Source organism: Sinocyclocheilus rhinocerous, unplaced genomic scaffold (assembly GCF_001515625.1).
Source record: "Sinocyclocheilus rhinocerous isolate Xijiao unplaced genomic scaffold, SAMN03320098_v1.1 scaffold90, whole genome shotgun sequence".
Taxonomy (NCBI): Eukaryota; Metazoa; Chordata; class Actinopteri; order Cypriniformes; family Cyprinidae; genus Sinocyclocheilus; species Sinocyclocheilus rhinocerous.
In genome coordinates, this window is record NW_015657969.1 from 61,708 (window position 1) to 72,996 (window position 11,289).

At 34.5% G+C, this 11,289-nt stretch overlaps 1 pseudogene; it reads right to left on the minus strand.

The window, feature by feature from the left end:
- Positions 1–2,697: 2,697 nt before the first annotated feature.
- Positions 2,698–10,447, minus strand: LOC107721851 (neutral cholesterol ester hydrolase 1-like; annotated as a pseudogene).
- Positions 10,448–11,289: the final 842 nt, after the last annotated feature.

An 11,289-nucleotide genomic window follows, 5' to 3' on the forward strand; every position in this document is an offset into this window, starting at 1 on the left:
GCATGAAAACTCTTTGTTTGAAGACTCAAGTTTGAAAATGTGTATCAGGTTATGTAGCTGCTGGGAACAGGAACTGCCTCACACTTTGCCATCTAGCTTCTTGAGATCAAGTTTGGCCATGTGACATGACCTGTCATACTCTTGAGTAGGTTCACATAAAAACATCTCAGCTTTTTTCCAGTTTCTCTGTCAAAGCACGAGCGATAACAGGTTATTCCAGTCAGCAGGATAATCTCAGTTCGGCCTGCAGGCTAACTCTGCCTGTGTTCTCTTAAAGAGTTAGCAATTCACCCTTCTGTCACAGTCACATAGAAAATCTTTGAGAAGCAAAAACAGAACAAACTTCTTAAAGACTCTTCAAAGGAAGTTAACAAATACTGGATCAAATCAGAGGTTTGTGTAGATGCACCAGAGAAATAGACAAAGTTCATTTCAAGTTCATTTGTTCTGTTTTGTATTTTGTGATTTCAGTAAAATAGACACACCCAGAGAAGTTTATAGCTCAGACAGTTGCTCTTTTATACCTCAATAAGATTCAATATAATTCCTCAGTTATGTCTCATTTCAGTATGTAATTAACACAGCATTAGGTGCAAGGTATACGTTTATCGGTTTGTCACTGGGAATCAAACTTATGACCTCAGCATTGCTATAGCACAATATTCTACCACTTAAGAAAAATATTAAATTTAAATATATATATATATATATATATATATACATATATAAGTCCAAATATTGACACAAAATGTCCAAATTATGACACCAGAAAAAAATCTGAATTATGAAATACAATAACAGGTCATATTTGCCATTTTTGTCATAATTATGACTCATACTTTCAACTTTATCTCATAATTGTCATAATTTTGACTTTTTTATCTCATAAATATGACTTAGTATCTCAGAATTACTACTTTGTATGTCATAATTATGACTGTCATAATTGTTTCATTCTTATGTGGTGGAAATGGGCTTTTGTAGAGTTATCATTTTTAAGCAGATTTCTTTCACAAAAAACATTTTATATAAATATACATTTTAGATAATGTATATTAAATGTGCATGAAAACATTAAATTAAAATTACATTAATAAAATGACTGTGGATAGCATGGCTATGTTTAGTGCTAATTTTCTACCACTAAATATCACATTTTATAAAACATTTAAATATATACAATACAATTAATAAAAATTAAAATACAATACATAACAAAAACTTTTTTTTTTTAATTGAAATATAATATATTAAGAAAATCCATGTTGATAGTTCAGCTGCTCCATGACAGATTTAGTGAGAAATGTTCATATTGTTCATATTGAAATCCCTGAGTTTTTGAGATTGAGATCCCTTACAAAGAGACAAATGTGAGATTGATTTTTCTTTCCTATAGGCAGTGCTGGAGAACAGTGACATCTTTCACAAAAAAAAAAAAAAAAGTATTTTATAGCCAAGAAATCACATAATCAAGACGGTTCCGAAACACAGCATCAAAAGAAACATGATTACAGCCTACACTGACTCACATACTCATCATACCTGAAAGAAGATAGTAGTATCATTTTGGAAACTGGCATGCAGAGTGGTTACAAAACAATAAGAGAAAAGAAAAGAGGACATAAATGTGGGTGTATTACAAAGATCGTCTGTTTAAAAAGTTTTTCCCTGAGAATAATAGTAGTGTCTGTAAAACATCACCAGAAACTGATTATTGTCCCCACACTCCCAATTAGAGAAAAAAAGCCAAAGGTGCAATAATAGTCTCACAGGTGGGAAAAACAGTGAGAACTGCATTCCGCCGTGCTTATCTGCTCCCCCCGGCGTTTCCCATGAGCTAACAGTGACAGATAGCTTCCCTCAAATACTCCCTTCCAGCTCGTGTTTCATTTAACCACCACACCGCTAGCTTTTTAGGAAATTCCCTGCGCTGCCAGCAGCAAAGAAACTGCCTAAGAAGTCGCAATTCCCAGACAGGAGTTAGAACATTTTCCCAGTAGTGTTGTATTTTAACAGTCATAAGTTATATCTAAACATGATGATATGCTTTGAGAAAAGATTTTATTTAACATGTGCTATCCATCTAATATTATATCTGTCCCTGAAAGCTCTGTCAGGCCAAAAATTATATATATTATTAATTTCCCCCATCCATCCTATTAGTAATTTTCTTATTCTTTTCTTTTCTTCTTTTTTTTTGGGGGGGGGGAAAGTAAATATACTGCTTTTTTATTTGACTCATTACCGTGATTTTTTTTCCAAAAATCTTTCTATAATATACATTCTTTTTTTTCCCCAAAAGTAAATTTACTACGTTTTATTTCACTAATTTGACTCATCTATGTATATTGTAACCCCGTGCATTTAATTTCAGTATTTGTGCATATGTAAATCAACCAGTTTCAGTGTTTACTTTAAGAAAGTCTGTTAATTTAAGAAAGCTATCAAACCAATGGTAAATATTTCTATTGTGCATTTTAAGTGTTTATGCAAATAAACTACAATAAACTTTAGAGTTAATGTTATACCTGTTTATAAAATCCAGTTGCGCTGCATAAATCATTTTGACATTAACTAAAAATGTATAATAAATTCCCTGTATTAAACAGAAAATTCGGTTACAGCATGCTTATTCAGTTTTTTGTAGCAAAAACTTCATATTGAACTGCATGCTAAATTTAAAAATCTAATGTAAAATTAAAATATATTTAACATAGACCCAGTCTATATGAGTCTTTAGAGGTTCTCTTTCAGCCAACGGATGTAGTTCCCAAGACTTCGTCTTCCAACAGAAAACCCAAAGGGTCCAAAAGCGAAACTAAGGCATCCATGGAAACAGTCTTCATAGTGATCAACGGTGACATCCACTCCGACCTCTTCCAGTTGCGTGGCGTACATGAGTCCGTCGTCTCTCAGCACGTCATGCTCACAGGTCATGATGTAAGCGGGCGGCACGGCCTTCAACACTTTCATATCAGCAAGTAAAGGCGCCGCTCTCACATCCAGCAGGCCTGGCAGCTTCTCCAGCAGCTTTGGGTCACCGTGAAGAGGAACCACGGGTTTATAGTTCTTCTGAAAGGCCACCGGAAGAAGCTTGGTCCAGTCGGTCTTGGCTTTGGCCGCTGTTATCTCCTGACCCTGATCCAGAGCCGTGTGGTTGTTTGCCAGCAAAGCAGGAACAAGTTTCTGCTCACCGTTTAGGTACTCCAGCCAAAAGCGGGCCACGAATGATCTGTATAGGATGGGAATGTGGGCGTTCTGCTGGTACGAGGGGGTGTTGAAGTCCAGGGCCTGAAGCACAGGGCCTGAACTCTGAATTTAATAGGAGTGCTACTGTCCAAAGCCATCTGTGAGAAGAGAGACAAACAAATGTGATTATCTTTAATGAGGAATACCTTTAATAACGTTCTAAGGCACACTAGTAAACAAAACATATAATTTTGTATTTGTTGGTATTTAGTTCCTTTTTTTGTCATATATATATATATATATATATATATATAAATATGTAATTATAATAAACATATATAAAACAATAATTATGTTTAAAATTTAAAAAGTTAAAAAAAAAACTTTTCACAATAATTTCCCCATTCATGTTCACAATGATGACAATATAATTTGATGGAATTGTAAAATTATGAAATGTACTGACAGTATGGACATTTTAAGATGTACTATTTTGCTTCCATAATGTGTCTTCTTTCAGACTAGTCGAAAGAAAACATAAAAAGTACACATTTTAGTGTTTATTTTATTATACTTTATCCATTTGCGTCTATAGATTTCAATTGCAATACATAAAAGGCTTTTTTTCTCAAAATGTTTTTTTTCTCTCCTGAGCTGAGCCTGAAATCTCCATTTCAGTAGCACTTACACCAGTTTTATTCCTTTTTTTATTGTGAAGGTTTTTACAGAGGGGTTTGTTCATATATATTATTCACCATATTCAAAAAGAAATCCAAAATCCCTTTAAAAACAACAACAACAACAACTCTGAAATGTCAACAAAATTAAACAATTCTGAACCTGGCTTTATCCAATGTTCAGATTTCCGTTTTGGAAATGTATGCAAATTAGAGTATATTTAATTAGGTAATGCATCATTTGCATATTTAAGCATAACGTTTAAAAAAAAAACTTGAAATACAAAACAACTATCTTAATATACTTGTATTAATCATTTGGGAAGTATGGTGACATCTATTAGTTACAGTCTTTACGCTATCCACCCGTGATATCTTGCCTTAATGGGAAACATATATTTGTAATTATGACAATTTGATGCTTGGATTTCTCACACCTGTTGCGCCACAGGGCGGCCAGGTTTGCTCCTGCGCTGTCACCTGACACAGCCACTCTTTTCGGGTCTGTGGAGTTACCGACCCAACACCTCGGCTGTCAGAATACATTTCGAGGCCTGAAAAACATCATTATACTGATCTGGAAAACGTGCATCCGGTGCCAGCCTGTACCTGAACAATCAATTAAAACAACATATACAAATGAAGTCTGGTAAATAACTCCTTTAATAATACAAAGACCATATGCAAGATCCAGAAAATTCTCTACAGATATTACGACTGCCTCCAGCTCTTCAGCCATAGTCATGCACTGAAGGTAATATGGTTCCATCTCGTTAAAAACAGAGAGCAGAGGTTAATATCACTAAAAACTGTCGTGAAGACAAGTTCAAATAATATCTCAAAAGTGTTTCCTTTCTCAACCACATGAGGGCGCCTCGAGACTGCTGAGCAAATCTACATCTATTTTCTACAACTTCTAATGCTTGTAACGAAATCCTTCATTTCCATGAAATCATATGCAATTGAATGTATAAAACAATTAACTATCATCTACTTGTACTGCCGACTGTCCATCCTCCTCCATGGAAATAGACAAGTCCTCTTTTCAAGCTGTGCTCCTGCCCTGCAGCAGCTGACTCAAACACTCGTGCTTCCACTCCTCCAAAACACGCTTCTGTGACTCGAACGGTTGTGCTGGACTCGATCCTTTTTACATCCGCCCAAGCCGAATAGTATTGTACCAAACCGAATGGGGAAGTCAGTCCAAGGTGATGAGCTACAAAACTCTAAACAAAAAAAAGTTGTGTTTCTGTCAGCAGATCTCTTTAATAAATCCATAAGTCGTGACACTTCGGTGCAATTTTATATATTAATGTAAAAGCATTTATAAATAAATATTTTAATGTAAAATCTTACCAACTTCATCATGCCACGGATCAATGCATTCACATACATGAGTTTCCATGGCTCTGATATAGTGCTGGGCAGAGCCAGATAAATATAATAAGCGGTTGCTATTGACAGTAAAACAGTCCCGATCAAAATGGATCGCATTATTAATTATATTAAAGGAGCATTAAAGGGGTCATATGATGTTGCTAAAAAGAACATTATTTGGTGTAATGAAATGTGTTTATGCGGTTTAAAGTTAAAAAAACACATTATTTTCCACATACTGTACATTATTGTTTCTCCTCTATGCCCCGCCTTTCTGAAACGAGTCGATTTTTACAAAGCTCATCGGTCTGAAAAGCAAGGTGTGCTGTGATTGGCCAGCTATCCAGTGCATTATGATTGGCCGAATACCTCAAGCGTGTGACGGAAATGTTACGCCCCTCACCATACTGTGATGCCCTGTCAGGCCGGAGCGATGATTCAACAACATGAAAACCCATTACAAACGAGGCATTCGTTGCATCCAGTATTTATGGATTATAATGACTTATACTGTCTTTTTACGCGTTGCGTTGCATCGCGCCGCGTAAACATAAAAACATAAAAACGTCTGCATTTGTGATCGGAGAAATGACAAACATCAAGCCCTACTCTTAATCCACACTGCCCAAAACTCACGTCACGCTATTTTACACTTAAAAAAAGAATAAGTAGGCAAGACTTCTGATTCGTCTCTTCGCTTTCATGATTCCTGATTTTGAAATATCATACATATTCATATATAATATAACAATAAATATTACATATAACATCGATTTACATCGCATGTTGAAGACACAATGGAATCTGATGGAAGTGTGAAATTATGAAATGTAACAGTCCCAAACAAAGTACAGTATGGCCTGAGAATCTGGAACTTGCAAAGAGGAAATCGGAAAAATCGGAAATCTGAAAAAAGTACATAATTTTTTTTTATGGTAAACCTTGAGTTTTACACAAATTGTTTCAAATACACACTTGTATGTTGAATGAAATGTATGATTGTTGTAATTCGTTTATTTTACGTTTAAATTTAACCATTTCACAGATGCTGTTCCACAGATTCTACCCTGAAAACCAGAGATACCAGTGCAAATAATTTATTTCCCAAGGAAATTAATGCATGCATTCAGAATGTATCACTCAGTAAGAAAGGAGTCCACTCTTGAGGCATGGTGATGCACATCTGTGCAGAAGTCACGCCTAGATGCAGCTGCACAAATCTAGGGCAGAGAGCACAAGTGCATGCTTGTGTGTGTGCATACATAAAAAATGTACACTGCTGCAAGTCTTCAGTGTGAGAGACATGAACTGTCTTGTCTTCCCATCTGCTCACAGAACATTTGAGAAACAAGAGAAATTAAAACTATTGCAATTAGTGTCCTGTTTTACTTTTTTTTTTTGTATGGGTCTGCTTTGACACACGTCATTTATATATTCGTATTTGTAGATTAATAAAAAAATTACAATCTAACTGGTCATTTTTAATACTTTTATAAATACTATCTATATATATTAATTTATAATCATCAGCATTACTTAATGCTTTGACACATATTTATAGAAAGATTACATTCTAAATGTACATTTTTAATACTTTATAAATTATTATTTAATAATTTATTTATTTAATACACATTTTTTCCTTTCTTTAAATTTTTTTTTTTTTTTTTTATAAATTGCCTTTTTTTCACTCTCTGCAGATTTTTATAATCTTCATCAGTATTACTTAATTAATAGCATAAAATAATTAGTTTCAGTAGCTTTGGGCCTGATCAATGTGCTTTTCTCCCCATTCATAATCCATTACACTGACATGTTGCATAGCATTTCAAGTCTAAAAACCATTAGTAAATGTTTGAAATCAAAATATATTTGACATAACCAAAAAAAAAAAAAACTCTGGCTCTGCTAGAGGTTCACCTTCAGCCAGCGGGTGCAGTTCCTAAAACTTCGAAACCCTACAGAAAACCCAAAGGGTCCAAAAGCGAAACTAAGGCATCCATGGAAACAGTCTTCATAGTGATCAACGGTGACATCCACTCCGACCTCTTCCAATCGCGTGGCGTACATGAGTCCGTCGTCTCTCAGCACGTCATGCTCACAGGTCATGATGTAAGCGGGCGGCACGGCCTTCAACACTTTCATATCAGCAAGTAAAGGCACCGCTCTCACATCCAGCAGGCCTGGCAGCTTCTCCAGCAGCTTTGGGTCGCCGTTAATGTGTTTTTTTAACCTTAAACACATTTCATTACACCAAATACACAAAATAATGTTCTTTTTAGCAACATCATATGACCCCTTTAAATGCTTTCCTCTGCTGGATTCAGCATAGAGACAGATACTTTTATTTTGAAATTATATTCATACTCTGTTGTACATAAGTACCATCACATTGAATTTACTTCAGATATCAGTGTGCACGATCAACCCACGGGTTTATAGTTCTTCTGAAAGGCCACCGGAAGAAGCTTGGTCCAGACGGTCTTAGCTTTGGCCGCTGCTATTTCCTGGCTTGGAGTTGGAGTTGTGTGGTTGTTTGCCAGCAAAGATGTAACAAGTCTTGGATCCCCGTTTAGGTACTCCAGCCAAAAGCGAGCCATGAGCAGACGGTGCAGGATGGGAATGTGGCCGTTCTGCTGATACGAGGGAGTGTTGAAGTCCAAGGCCTGAACTTTGAATTTAATAGGATCACTATTGTCCAAAGCCATCTGTGAGAAGAGAGACAAAAAAATTTATTTTGTATTCTTTTTCCTTAGTAATGAAAACACAGCCTACACCTTGAAAAAAATCTGCTGATTCACAAGAAAAAAGGCCTAATATTACCTAATTTGATGATGATTAGTTAAAATATAATCACATACAGTTTTTTCACAAAACAAAAATTAAGCTTTAATGCACTTACGAAAATAACAAAAAAGTCAAAAATTCAAAAAAGTAAAATTGAACTTCAAATGTATGATTTTATTTAATGTATAATTTAACAGACAACCAAAAAATGTGTTCAAATACTCTATTTAATGTTGAAGAAATTGACATAAACACAAGCTTATAATTTTATTGCATTTTTTTCACAAAATCTGCAATTTTCTGTCACTGTTTGGATGAAGTAAAACACTTCTACACAGTCATCTTTGCATTTTCTAGTCACTGGCCATAATTCTTACCTTGAAATCAGAATTAACCATAAAACGTCTTTAGAATCATTCATACATGTGAAAATCAGCTGAAAATTGAACAAAAAGTTAGGTATCCCGTCTTTGTGCCAGTTTTTCTGGTGATTTTGGGATGTTCACCTTACAAATTGTTGTTGAAACCAAAAATGCTATGAAACAAATCATATCGTGTAAGAAAGTGTGATGTGCTAGAGCAAAACAGGCACTATTTTTGGAATCAGCACCTCAAAATAAGGCCGAAACAAGTATTGGATATCATTCAGCAAATATAATGCAGGATGGTGAAATTGATTTGCAGTCATTTCTCACACCTGTTGGGCCACAGCAGCAGCTAGATTGGCACCAGCGCTGTCACCTGACACAGCCACTCTTTTCGGGTCAATGGAGTACAGACTCAACACCTCGGCTGTCAGAATGTGTTTTGATGCCTGAACGGCTTCGTTATACTGATCTGGGAAACGTGCCTCTGGGGCCAGCATGTACCTGAACATACAAATTATACAAATGACAGCTGGTAATTAATGTAATTAAGGCCCTTAAGGATGTAGAAATAAAAATATACAGTCGAAAATTGCTTACTCAATTGATATTACAACTCCATCCAACTCTTCAGCCATAGACCAGCACTGAAGGTAATATGTTTGCATCTCTTTAAAGAAAAAAGAAACAAAAGTTACTAATACTAATAAATTAGTAATAAAAGATATTTTAAAAAAAGCATTTTTATTTACTTCCACTGCCGAGTGTCCATCCACCTCCATGGAAATAGACCACACCTCTTTTCAAATGTGGCTCTTGGTCTGCTGCTGTGGACTCAAACACTTGTGCCTGCACTCCTCCAAAGGATGTTTCTGTGACCCTGATTGCTGGGCTGGACTGTGGGCCCTTTATTTCATCCCATGATGCAGCATACTTTACAATATCAAAAGGTCAACTCAGTCCAAGACCGTGAGCTAAAAAGCTCTATGGAAAAAAAGACTACAAGTTAGAGCGGATCAGAGAGGGGGATTGTTAAACACTCTCTAAGAGTCAGAAAATCTCTTTAAGAAAATTCCTTTGTGGAATTCCTTTTGTTTCCATTTTTAAAAAAATGCATTACAAGCTCAAATTCCACATTTTTCATTTGTATTATTAAGAGCTATTCGATTATTATTATTTTTTGCATTATTTAACAAGATTAACCAAGCGTGTATGGTAAATTTAAAGACATATAATGTTTGGTGATTTTAGCATTCAGAGGTCAACAATTAAAATAATACAACAATCATAGAAATGTCAAGTTTTTAATAAATCTATGGAAGTGATATTCAATTAATTGAAGTAAAAATATGGTGAACTGACAAATAATCAAATATTTATCTTTTTTATTTTTTGAGACAAATGAGTCAATCTTTTAATTGAAGCGTTTTATTTGTTAGAAAATATATATTTTATATATTGTTAGTAAAAAATATGGTGAAAAGACAAATAATCAAATTTTCACATGTAAACAATATGTATTATTTAAGTTGTTACCAAAGTTATTGTTAGAAATATATATATATATATATATATATATATATATATATATATGAGACATATATTAGATTATTTTTCATTATTCTTTTATTCATCAATGATTTGTCTTTATTCTGTACAAAACACTAAAGTGAGTGTTAAATATTTCATTTTGTTAACTTCTAGAAAATGACACATGAAAGGTTTTAAAATTTTAATCAGGCATGTCACTAATTTTTTTAAAGTATTTATGTTTAAATACTGTATCCACATTTAAGTGACAATGGTGCATATTTGTATAATGTATATACTATATATAACCGAAACAAATGCAAAGCTTACCACATGCATTACTCCACGCAAAACGGAATCCATAAACATGAGTTTCCATGGCTCTGATATTGTGCAGGGCAGGGGCAGATAAATATAATAAGCAGCTGCTATTGACAGTAAAATCGCCACGATCAAAACAGACCGTATGATAATTGTGGTTTCAGTTAAAGAACACAAGAAACTCATGAAACTACACCGGTCTCAGAGTTGACAGTGATTGACTGAATGATGTTGTAATACCTCATCTGACCCCAGAGAGCAATGGTTTTGAAACAGCAAATTTTACATTAAAAGTCCTCAGGTATGAGAGCGCTGAAGCCATCGTTTTAAATTTTTTGAAGTTGCAATAATTTTTTTTGATGGCTAGCATTTATTTACTACTCTTGCCTTGATAGATATATCGAAAATTACGCAAGTGTTTAAGTAAACGATATCTCATGTTGATTTTATATATTTTTTTTTCCTGCACTGTATTCTACTAGTAGACTGTGACTTTTATTTTGAAATAATCCTCACGTTCTGTCATGTAACAGTTGTTTACATAGCTACGTAACATTGGAACGTACTGTATAACAGACATCTGTCAGCTCAACGATGAAAGCACTACTCATGTTATACTACTGCTTTTACTACAACTGCTATTATTTCTATTAGTATTACATTTCTTGTTATAGAGATATATTTATGTATAGCTAATATTGGTCATCTTGATAATTCTGCTCGTTTTGAAGTGGTTGTTAATGTCCTGGTGTGATAATGCATGCTTCATGGTTAATGTCCTAATAAAGCATGGTTTAATCCCAGGCTGTGAACAAATCACTCAAATATGAGATCTGATCTGATTACTGTAGTATTGTTAATGATCACTAAGTGGCGCTGTAGTTTCTCTTTTATAATATGGTCACCGATTCTCACACTGATTACTATACTTCTATAGAAATATATGAAACTTGAAAAACTTAATTAAATAGCATTTCAACGAAAGCTCAAAAATACAGTAGGTAGCTACTGTAGATTTTTACTCACCGTTAATGTCACATTAT